The 12,863-nt window shown below is 36.6% G+C and overlaps 1 long non-coding RNA gene and 1 pseudogene across 1 annotated transcript in view; one reads left to right on the forward strand and one right to left on the reverse strand.

Moving 5' to 3' along the window:
- LOC141275839 (uncharacterized) overlaps positions 1-12,863 on the reverse strand; it is a 166,320-nt gene that overhangs the window by 134,540 nt on the left and 18,917 nt on the right. The window lies entirely within an intron of this gene.
- On the forward strand, positions 7,529-7,943 carry LOC101323403 (large ribosomal subunit protein eL30 pseudogene; annotated as a pseudogene).

A 12,863-nucleotide genomic window follows, 5' to 3' on the forward strand; every position in this document is an offset into this window, starting at 1 on the left:
TATGATTTTTAAATGTAAATGATACTATTATTATATGTCCAGTAAAAAATGTCTTTAAAACAAGTGAAAGAACTCATGTTTTGTGTCAAATGCCTTCAAATTACCAGAATCTCTCAAGATTATGATGATTCTAGTAAGTTTGGTAAGGGATATAATTGACATAATTTGTAGTAAAGGTTGAAATAATATTCGGAAAATGCATTAGCAATAGTGTTAAGATTTGAATTCATTCATTAGTATAAAAAGCATTAAAATGCTTTGTTTGTTTTGCTTTGTTTTTGAGAAATACAGACTAGCACCAAATCAAGAGAAGGACGGCAACCCCACTTTCAAAAGGCATATATCCTTGAGAAAATTAGATATGTATAGAAAGTTAAATAATAGAATGGTTGAATAGTTATAGATCATATAACACCATAGAAAAATGGATATCATGATGCAAATATGTGATTAAAATAGGAATCCAATTAGCATTAAATATATTAAGTGCTATGAGGTCATACTACTGAGTGAAGTCTTGGTGTTGCCAAGAAAACTTCACAGGGAAGTTTGAAATTAACGAGCATTAAAGCGCTGGTAGGAAATGGGCATGTGGAGAAGCTAAGGAAAGGCTCTTAGGAAGGGAGAGGTGGAAAAAATGGGGGCGAGTGTGGTGTAACAGACACCCAGGGCAAAGAGGAGAGGGGAATCCAGTATTAATATCAGGTAGTGACAAATTAGTCTGGATACAATCATCTAGATTCAGATACTTATGAAGAGGAATAGTGGGAAGTAAGATGGAATGTTAAATTGAGGAAAGCATGGGACTCCTTCAGTCAAACTCTTATTGAAAATTTCCACTGAATGATAGTCTTTCACTTTTGACCTTTGGTGGTGTATGGACTTCTGGTAGATTGTGCTAGATGTCTTTAATTCCCTGTTCAGTCCATCTTCTCATATACAGAATCAAAATGTAGAGCTTTGTACAAACTGGCTTTTTCTAAAGAAGTCTGCAGGTAACTATGAAATCAATTTCTGGAATGCACGTCTCAGTTTGTCTTTTATCTTAACTGTCTACTGGGCATTTATACATTGAAATCCTGCTACTCCTTCCTCTAATCCGGTCAAAAATGAAATTCTTCTCCATTCTGGATGCCCATTTTCCCTGTACTTGTCAGAGGTGCTGCAAGGCAGTTTCATCATCACAGCTGCCTGGGCTCTTCTCCCATATATAAAATGACACTATAATTGATTTTCTAAGTGAAAGGAGTGCTATCAATAACTACATGGACACAACAGATATAAACTGGTTGTTCCTGGGAAACCAGGGTTAACAGTCACCCTATTTAATATTTCTGTCATTAAATTCTGACAATTCTTTAATTCTCTTCATTTTTCATTGCTTCTGCCCCCATCCATACACTGAGTTCGATAGCACCCTCCTCACTTTCTTGCTAATCTCTCCCTTGTGATAAATATACCCAGAACTCCATTTCTGGCACCAACATCTTGCTCAAGAACCTACAGTGAATCTGCAGTGTTTCTCTCCCAAAGAATAAACTACTCTTTTTAGCTTTTTATGACAGTTTGATCTGCATCTATCTACCTCCTGTTATGTCCTAAGCACAGCCATGGAGTCCCCAGAAGTATCCGAAAAGGATACTTTTTCTTTTTTTATGCTTCTGCAAATGCTACTTGGACAGCCCTAGAATGTTCACATCTACTCACCATGCCTTTCTATGTTTTTCTTCTAATCAAGTTGCTGTATAATCTTTAAGAAAAGAATCAATCCTGCTTCCTTTCTTAGAGCCTTCTCTGATACTGAACTCTCCTCCAAACTGCTTAATAACCTTGCATCTAAATCCTTGATCAACCAATAAGTTTTTGCAATAGCACTCCCTTTTGCTACTACGATCATAGGTTTATGTTCCTAAACAAATTTCTTTAGCTCAATTGTTAATTCCTTGATGATACAGAATAGGGTGTCATATGTCATTCACATAAAGTGTGTTTTCAAATATATGATGAGAAATGTGTCTTTCCCATCAAAATCGCTTCTAGTTCCCCTCCTGCCTGCTCTCCCTTTGGCCACTTCTAGAAAGCAAAGCAAGATAAAAAAGCAAAGCACCTGTTTATTATTTCATATTTATCTACCTGATAAAATCTGAAGTACTGGCATACTCTCTTTAATAAAATAAATTCCAACACATGGCAGTATTAGTGTTCCATGTCTTCAGTGTCTATGCCCAATTCAGCCAAATCATTCTCAGAAAGACAAATCGTTTGCTTTCCTATGCATAATAGATTCATATATAAAAATTTGCTGATGGAGATTATTCCTGGTGAAATTCAAATCTGGCATTGTTCCCCGTGCTTTTATATTATTCTACCTTTCAATTTGAGTGCCTTATGTAAACCTAGAGCTAGCAGCAGAGTCTCTGCTGGATCCTCCCTTTGGCTTGCTGGCCTAGCTGTTTACCCCCAGCCTCTGTTGCCCAGTCACAGTGGTTCTTGAATCAGTGTCTGTGATACACGGAACTGAGGGTGGCTCAGAAACTCTAAACTTCAGGGAAGCAGGAGCCACCTTTCCAGGTTACTATGAGGCCAACACCAACATGGCTCCTTCCCAAAGTTTGAAAGTAGGGGGATAGGGAAAAGCACCTTGCCTTGCTCTTTCTCTCAACTTCTAGAACATGCCTTACTCTTTGAGTCCTATTCAGGAAGAGAGCAAAACTTGATATCCCCTTGACGGATGTTTTATCTTATCTAAAACTGTCATAAGACATTTGGTCCACACAAAAATGTCCTTAAAATCTGGTCCTGTCCAAAACATCCGTAAGACATGTGGTTCATGCCAAAGGGTCCTTGAAGTTTGGTCCTATCCAAAATGTCCATGAGCATATTTGGTCTGTGCCAAATGATTCTGGACAGGACCAAATATTAAAGACCTTTTGGTATGGGCCAAATGTCTTATGGACACTTTAGACAGGACCAAATATCTGTTAACCTTGATATCCTACTTCTGATTTCCATTTTCTTTTTCCCAGTCCCTGGACATGAAAAAGGGGTAAGCTTTTTTTCTCTAGCTACCCTTCTTCTTCCCAATTTTAACAGTGGACTGGGCACTCTAAGAACTGGAGTCCCCAGGTTTTGGTCCTTGGCATATTGAAAGAGAGCACATCCTCCTTACACATAAAGCCAGCCTCTCATCAGTATTATCTTACAAAGAGGCTAAGTCTCAGTCTTCTCCTGCTGTAAACCAGATTTTGCAGAGCAAATTAAGACCCACCACTTTAATATTTGAAAATTAAATATCTGGATTTATTATGCATGAATTAGATAGAATACTTCTTTTTCCTAAATGACAGAAAAAATTCTTCCCAAATGTACTTCTGTGTGAAGGCACTGGTTTTCATAATTAAATCCTAATAGTGTGTAGCTACAAAGTTATGTCATATGTGTGGTTATAAAAATGCAAAGTTTAAGCTTCAATGTTCGATGCAGTTACCCTACATATCTTAAAAGAAGTTAAAAATACCAGCTTCCTATATATCATTATTTTGAGCAATAATTGTTGTTACTATTACTTATCTATTGTACCCTAAAATTTTTTGCTCAGAACAATGATGTTAATAATATACTGCTGGAAAGCAATCTACAGATCTGCAATACCTATCAAACTACCACTGGCATTTTTCACAGAACTAGAACAAAAAATTTCACAATTTGTATGGAAACACAAAAGACCCTGAATAGCCAAAGCAATCTTGAGAACGAAAAACGGAGCTGGAGGAATCAGGCTCCCTGACTTCAGCTATACTACAAAGCTACAGTAATCAAGACAGTATGGTACTGGCACAAAAACAGAATATAGATCAATGAAACAGGATAGAAAGCCCAGAGATAAACCCACGCACATATGGTCACCTTATCTTTGATAAAGGAGGCAGGAATGTACAGTGGGGAAAGGACAGCCTCTTCAATAAGTGGTGCTGGGAAAACTGGACAGCTACATGTAAAAGTATGAGATTAGATCACTCCCTAACACCATACACAAAAATAAGCTCAAAATGGATTAAAGACCTAAATGTAAGGCCAGAAACTATCAAACTCTTAGAGGAAAACATAGGCAGAACACTCTATGACATAAATCACAGCAAGATCCTTTTTGACCCACCTCCTAGAGAAATGGAAATAAAAACAAAAATAAACAAATGGGACCTAATGAAACTTCAAAGCTTTTGCACAGCAAAGGAAACCATAAACAAAACCAAAAGACAACCCTCAGAATGGGAGAAAATACTTGCAAATGAAGCAACTGACAAAGGATTAATCTCCAAAATTTACAAGCAGCTCATCCAGCTCAATAACAGAAAAACAAACACCCCAATCCAAAAATGGGCAGAAGACCTAAATAGACATTTCTCCAAAGAAGATATATAGACTGCCAACAAATACATGAAAGAATGCTCAACATCATTAATCATTAGAGAAATGCAAATCAAAACTACAATGAGATATCATCTCACACCAGTCAGAATGGCCATCATCAAAAAATCTCGAAACAATAAATGCTGGAGAGGGTGTGGAGAAAAAGGACCACTCTTGCACTGCTGGTGGGAATGTGAATTGGTACAGCCACTATGGAGAACAGTATGGAGGTTCCTTAAAAATAGAACTACCATATGACCCAGCAATCCCACTACTGGGCATATACCCTGAGAAAACCATAATTCAAAAAGGGTCATGTACCAAAATGTTCATTGCAGCTCTATTTACAATAGCCAGGGGATGGAAACAACCTAAGTGTCCAACATCGGATGAATGGATAAAGAAGATGTGGCACATATATACAATGGAATATTACTCAGCCATAAAAAGAAACGAAATTGAGCTATTTGTAATGAGGTGGATGGACCTAGAGTCTGTCATACAGAGTGAAGTAAGTCAGAAAGAGAAAGACAAATACCGTATGCTAACACATATATATGGAATATAAGAAAAAAAAAGTCATGAAGAACCTAGGGGCAAGATGGGAAAGAAGACACAGACCTACTAGAGAATGGACTTGAGGATATGTGAAGGGGGAAGGGTAAGCTGTGACAAAGCGAGAGAGTGGTATGGACATATATACACTACCAAACGTAAAATAGATAGCTAGTAGGAAGCAGCCTCATAGCATAGGGAGATAGCTCGGTGCTTTGTGACCACCTAGAGGGGTGGGATAGCAAGGGTGGGAGGGAGGGAGACACAAGAGGGAAGATATATGGGAACATAGGTATATGTATAACTGATTCACTTTGTTATAAAGCAGAAACTAACACACCATTGTAAAGCAATTATACTCCAATAAAGATGTAAAAAAAAAAAAAGATACTGCTGGAATTTTAAGAAATGAAAGCAGCCTGCTAATTCTTTCATTATTCTCTCTTTTCCTTTTAATTCAATGCTCATTCATTCAGCATTTATTAAAAACCTACTATGAATCAAACCCTTCATGGGGTGAAGCAATAGAGACGAAAGGTAATAAACATAGGTTCTCTATTAGAGGAGCTCACGTATTTATTGTTTTTGCTATACTCCTCCTTACTTTCATTTAATTTCATAATATAATATCTTCCCAAATATATAGCAAGTATTTCCCTGAATGAGTACAAATGAATAGCAGAGTCTAATAGAAGTCATTACCCCAAAACAGCAATGCTCCGCTATTCATTCGTAAGTTCAGTTGTTCATTCAAATTTTCATATGTTCATTTGTTCATTCATTCATTCAGAAAACGTTATTAAAGCAGTTACTGTGAGTTAACTGCTGTAGTTGGCCTCCGGGCATAAGCCATATATCTTGGCCTTCAAAGTGATGCCAGTCTACTGACTTAGTGTACATGATAGTGCCATAATAAAGGATTATGAATATGACACGGGGTGGGTGTTGGGGGTGAGATTGGAATCCTTCACAGAGGGATGGATAACGTGCATTGATGTTGAAGGAAGAGAAGGTCATAAAATATTTAAGTGAGGAAGGGCAGTCTTGTTCAAGTGAATTGTATACACAGAGGCATGGAGGCTGAGAAAACATCATTTTTTTAAGCTTGGAATGTTGAGTATGTCAAAGAGCCTACTGCAGTTTTGTTGGGCATAAAAATGTGCCCAGTGAAAACACGACATTCCCTAGCCTTCCTTGCAAATGAGGGTGAAGAACAGCAGTGCAGCCCAGGCCTGGTCAGTGAGTTAAAAGTGTTCCTTGTCAAACGAGGCTCCAGGCAAACTCCTTAAAAGCAGAGCAGGCTCAGCTGGGATGGGCCTTTTGCCCTTTTCCCTTCCTGTTCTCCCTGCCTGGAATGTAAACATGATGCCCAGAGGAAGGACAAGGCCACATCACCACAAGGTAACAAGCAAGCGCTGAGGATGGTTGAGCAGAAAGATGCAAGGAGCCTGCAGCCCCGAGATAGGAGAGAACAGCTCTGTGGACCCTACACAGTCTATCACAGACTTCTCTCCCACCATCAGAGGGGAAATGCCTTAAGTAGTTTTAGTTAAGCCATCGGTTTTCAGATTTGTGTTACTTGGGCAAACTGACGGTGTGAACCTGAGCAGACTAGACGAGGCCAACCATAAGAAGCCCTGCACAGTTATAGACTTTGAACTGTGTCTGGTAGAGGTTCTTTTTTTTTAATTTAAGAAAAGATCAGTTTATTAAAAGACCATAACCTCTTAAAATCACAAGTGTAAAACCATCAGGGACACAGGCGGCTCGTGGGGACCATGTGGAGATGCCAACACATAGTATTTTTTCCTCTTTCTGCTCCTGAATGTCAACCAATACGTTATTTACCTGAACTCTTTATGTTGTTTTTTTTGTAGAGGTTCTTAAACTCCAGTATGTTTGAGAACCACTGGAAGTGTCTGTTAAACTTTAGTTTCTGATGCTGGTCTTAAGACCACATTTAAACAAACAAACCAAACCCCACAAATGACAAAAAAATAAAAATTTTCTCAAATGTGTGGAAGTGGAGCAGTTGATGCATTTGATGCACTGGGTAGCCTTCCTGTTTCTCTTTCTCTTCCTTTCCATTTTCCTACCACTCATGGGGACACAAAACTGCTGCCCACAGTTTACAAATCCATATCTGTGACATCCATGTTCAGGCTAAGACTGATGAAGAAAGTATTTTATGTTTCATTTTGCAATCCTTAAATAGCACTTATCAAACTACTGTTCTAAGAACTTTAACAAGTACTAACTCATTTAATTTTTATAAAACTCTACATGGTAGGAACTACTATTACCCCAACTCATGGATGTGAAAACTTAGCGACAGAGATGGTAAACAGCTACGTCACACAGTTATTAAGTGACTATGCTGCATCTCTAATCCTTGGCTATCATAGACTTATTATTTGCAGTTCCAACTACTTATCAGTGATCACAAAATTTCCATGATTTATTCAACTATAATGAGAATAAAGACATTACTACCCCTTTCTCACTCTCCGGCCATCTTGGTGGCTGCTCTTGGTTGGGGGCATCCCACAACTAAGGCAGGAAGATGGTGGCCACAAAGAAGATGGAGAAGTCACTGGAGTCGATCAACTCTGGGCTCTAACTGGTTACGAAAAGTGGAAAGTACGTGCTGGGGTACAAGCAGACTCTGAAAATGATCGGACACGGCAAAGCGAAACAGGTCATCCTTGCCAACAACTGGCCAGCCTTGAGGAAATCTGAAATAGAGTATTATGCCATGTTGGCCAAAACTGGTGTCCGTCACTACAGTGGCAATAATATTGAATTGGGCACAGTGTGTTGAAAATACTACAGAGTATGCACACTGGCTATCATTGATCCAGGTGATTCTGATATTATTAGAGGCATGCGAGAACAGACTGGTGAAAAGTAAATCGTGCACAATTTTTCTTTAATAAAATTGGCCAGAGCTTGTTTTAAAAATTAAAAAAAAAAAAAAAGGCATTACTACCATATGGCTCTTCTGAGACATAAACATCTGGAGAAACAAAGATCTTGTAATGAAAGCATCTAGCATAAATTTATATCTCATGGGCTGTGATGTTGGTTTTGATAAGCAAGTTACCTTGCTAGCCTAGCTAATCCCCAAACATCTGTTTCTTAGTTTCTTAATTTCTGGGTTTTATGAATTTGATAATACTCAAAATTTACCTTGGAGCTGTAACCAAAGTAAATACTATGGATCTACAGTAGCATTTCCCCAAACATTTTTTCTCTTAAACATTTGTTCCACAAGATGCTAGATTTTAAACAGCCTTCCTGTTTAAATAAATTTGAAAAATATTAGGCTATACAACGTCTTTACTACAGGATTTATCAGAACCTTAATATGAAAAAGCCCATTGTAAATCTGCAGAAGAGAAATATATATAGCATTCCCCAAACTTTGACCACAGAGGCCTTTTTCTCCTGGGTTTTTAGTGGTAGTGTTGTTCCACAGAACACAATTCTGGAAATGATTTCTTACTGTGCATTCAAATTTAAGATTTTTATTTTGTTCAACTTGAAGTAACCTATTTTGACAGAACTATTCATAAAAGATTTTTGCAAGCTGTGGGTATGTGTAGTCATGTAGATCACAGAGTAGAGGAAGAATAAAAAGAGAGAATGAAAACCTGTTAAATATAACTTTCCTTACCATCACAAGAAAAGTACTGTTTAATTTCTAAATATTCATATTAGTTTCTAAATTCCTTATAATCTGTTTTAGCATTTTGCTCTAAAATTTTTCTATTCCTGGCTTTGAAGTGTTCTGTTGTTTTCCCTTTGAGCTCTTCAAGATCTAGTGTTTTGTGTATTTCCCTACTTCTTTTTCTTTCTCTAATCATAAAGCTATAACTATAAAACATAAACGAGAGATTCATCACCTTCATCCAGCCAGGAGACATCTTTTTTCATCATCTGAAGTAAGTGGGAGAAGCAATCTTTATGTATGCAGGATAAAAATCAAACCATATTTTTCTTAATGAGCTAATAAATAAGGTGAGAAATGCTTCTTATTGAGAAACTGTATGGTAAATAGTAAATAAATACGGCTGAACTTCTATGCTAAGGAAAATGCTCTCAGTAATGTTGGTGCTTTACCATTTCAGTTTCGTCAAACAGGAAACATGATTTTAATAATTTGATTCTGTAAACTCAAAACTCTGAAAGGATTGCTGGAGTTAAGAAGGGGTGCAATAAAGCATTCATTATGAATATTTTTCAATTAAATATTTCAGCTGTTTGAAAAAAGAACTTATCATTTACAGGTAGTAAAGGACTGATTAAGTCAACCAATTTAGTCTGGCTCATCTGTGGACTTACTATCAAATCATTTACTTTTCACACAGTCTGATTAAAAATAGTTCTCAACTGAATTCAGATTTTCTCTTCTCTTTGCGGAATATGTTTTTTAGGGAATGAATATTTTGGAGTATTATTCTCATGTTCCTTACTCTTCCCTGTGTATGAGTGTGTGTGAGTGTGTGTGTGTGTTTTCTTTCTTCTGTTTTTATTGTTAAAAGGTCACTTTTTTAATATGTGAGATTTGTGTTCATTATTTTATTTTTTAAGAAAGGAGATAGCTATATATTATTAACATTAATTACTACTGTTTTTCACTCATTTCCAAATATGTTATCTAAAGAGGATACAAAGATGAATTAAAAGCACTCCAATTTACCCAAAGAAATATTCTATCCTTTGTATAGATAAGCAGTAACAGAATTACAAATCCTATCCATTAAATTATAAGGTGTCCTCTAATAAAGCAGAGTGCTTACTTCTCCAATCTCCTTGAACAAAAATTCCCAATCCTCTGTTTACTGTAATGGAATACAGATTAAATGAAATCTGGATATTGGCATATTCTCCATGTCTTCTGTCCTAAGCCCCATATCTTTCTATAGATATCACCAAACTCTGGTTTCCTAACAAAAAATGGTCATCTCATACAAATAATTATCAATCTACCAAAGTTTTTCAGTGTCCTGTTGGAAATATATCCAAGACCAGCTGGGTGAGTCAGAGCATAATGCTAAAAGACCAACGTCTTATAATCCCAATCAATCACAGAACAACATATGAGATATATACTATGTACTTGTCATGACATAATCAGTAATTGGTGCTCCAGGCTAATTTTGCATTGAGATTAATTAGTTAACTTTTTGCTTGAACTTAGCTTGGATGTCTAACCAGAGCCAATTGCCTCATAAATGCATACCCAAGAAAAATACGTGGCAAATCACTGTTTTTATCTAGGTTGTTTAAAGTTTGGATTCAGAATTTGTACTTTAGTCTTAAATCTATATAGCTAATTATTATTACATCAACAGTTGTTGATGTCTAGGGCTGTGCCTTTCAATATAATGGACACTAGCTATATGTAGCTATTGGGCACTCAAAATGTGTCTAAGTACAAAGTAAAATGTGCTGCAAATGCAAAATATATACTAGATTTAGAAGACAATACAAAAAAAAGAATGTAAAACATCTTACAATCAAATAAAAGGATGTAAAACTTTTTATTTGACTAAGTATTGACATAATAATGTTTTGGATATATTGGGTCATATATAAAATATACTATTAAGATTAATGATTGTCATCTGGTTTTGGTTTTTTTGTTTGTTTGCTTTAACTGTTTCTACTGTTTTAAGTACTTATGTGGCTTGTATCGTGGCTCACATTATATTTCTCTAATACATTTAACTTCCAAATGTAGAGCTGTATATTTCACCAGCAGTGTTCTAGAGCAGTGCTTTGTTTATAAAATATTTGAAATAGTACGATTAGTTAATATTTTTAAGAGGCTGAAAGTATTGTATGATGAGTAATTTTAAAGAGACAATAAAAACTGAGAATTTTAATTTACATTTGGTTAAAAGACTTTAATTTTTAATAAATTCACCAATTAACTTTGGATAAATGTACACTAAGAAAACATTATTTTTTTCAACCACAATCTCTATTTGTTTACAAAATAAATAAGAATTTTTCCCCTAATTAAAATATATAAGTACCAAGGCACACTTCTTCTATCCTTGTATACATACCCAAATCTCTCAGATTACTGGAGTATCTGTTGACATAAAGAAATCTTCAAAGAGAAACATCCACCAATATCAAAAGTACTTTGAGGGACTTCCCTGGTGGTGCAGTGGTTAAGAATCCGCCTGCCAATGCAGGGGACATGGGTTCAAGCCCTGGTCCAGGAAGATCCCACATGCCACAGAGCAACTAAGCCCATGAGCCACAACTACTGAGCCTGCACTATAGAGCCCGCAAGCCACAACTACTGAAGCCCACGCACCTAGAACCCGTGCTCTGCAGCAAGAGGAGCCACCACAATGCGAAGCCCGCGCACCACAACGGCAACTAGAGAAAGCCCGTGTGCAGCAACGAAGACACAACGTAGTAAAAAATAAATAAATTCATTTTTTTTAAAAAAACTACTTTGAAGGAAATCAAATAAAGAATTGTATGTACACTAACCAAACCACAAGGGAGGCTTTCAGTTGCTACATGATATAATTACTACAGTTTTTTTAATACTAAAAATATATTATACTCAGAAACAAATAATTTTTAAAAGTAGTGAACTGAGACACTTGATGCAAAGTTCAATTAATATAACAGTTTCAAAAACCCAGACACACATAGTGATGAACATGTCTACTTACAGAAATGGAAAAATGATAATAAAATGCAGGATATAGAGCAGTATTATAATATGATGCTATTTACGAATGTGTTCAGAAAAACAGAAGCAACCTAAAGTTGTATCAGTATAGCAATGGTTAACAATGGCTATCTCTGGGTAGTAGCACTACAGTTTAAGCAATTTTTGTTTTGTTTTGGGTATTCTTTTTTGTTGTTATTTATCTGTATTTTCAAGTTTTTCAGTAGTATATATATAATAAATGCGTGATTTTAAAAAAATAATATGAACTGTAATAAGCCTTATAAGAGGAAAAGAACTAAGAGATTGTGGGCGGAGCCATGCAGGTGGGCAATGAGAGGAGAGCCAGGCATTGGTGAAAGGAGACTAAGAGAATGTTGTCATGGCAGCTAGTGTCTCCCCTGACATTTGCAGCCGGGTAGCCCTGTGTTCAAATATAAACTCTAAACAATGATCACGGACAAGGTTCTTAATATCTCCATGGCTGGCTGCTAATAAAACTACCTTGAAGGCATGCTGTGAAAATTACATGACATGGTTATGAAAAACAAGTAGTATCATGCTCCTCATAGAGTTGATGGCAAACCAGTGATGAGTAGGCTAATAGAACCTCTAGTGTGATGGGTACTTTACTCTTCTCAAGGCCAGTGCCTTCCTGCACTCAGTCTAAAGTTCCTGCCACCACTACATAGCCTGGGGAAAGGAGCAATGGGAAAATCAAGAGAATACACCCTTCTCCCCCAGAGGCCACCCAAATCCAAAACTCCAGCAGAGTGTCTGAAAATAATCCCTACTTTTAACTCTGTTTACATGAACCATTTCTGCCATTTATTTTAGGAAACAACTCATCTAACTAGTGAATAAATGTTGGTTTTATGTGTGCTACTTTTACGGTGGGTCAGAAATGAACTGACAGAATCGACGGGCACATTGACATCTTCAGTCCAAAGGGGAGAGGGCAGCTTGCTGGGCAGAGAACAAAAACTGAAGGTGTTCTTGGATGTTTCTGAAAGAGGATTATTGAGGAGAAGGTAGGCCATATGCCCCTTGAGTTCTTCTCAAATGTAAATATTTATGATTCTATGATTTTTACTTTGGTACATGATTAAAATTTTTAGACTTTATAAGCATAGTTTTTTTTATTCATTAATTATACATACACTTAAAATATTTTATTCATGTTACTGCTTTTTGG

The sequence above is a fragment of the Tursiops truncatus genome, chromosome 11, assembly GCF_011762595.2.
Source record: "Tursiops truncatus isolate mTurTru1 chromosome 11, mTurTru1.mat.Y, whole genome shotgun sequence".
NCBI classification, from domain to species: Eukaryota; Metazoa; Chordata; class Mammalia; order Artiodactyla; family Delphinidae; genus Tursiops; species Tursiops truncatus.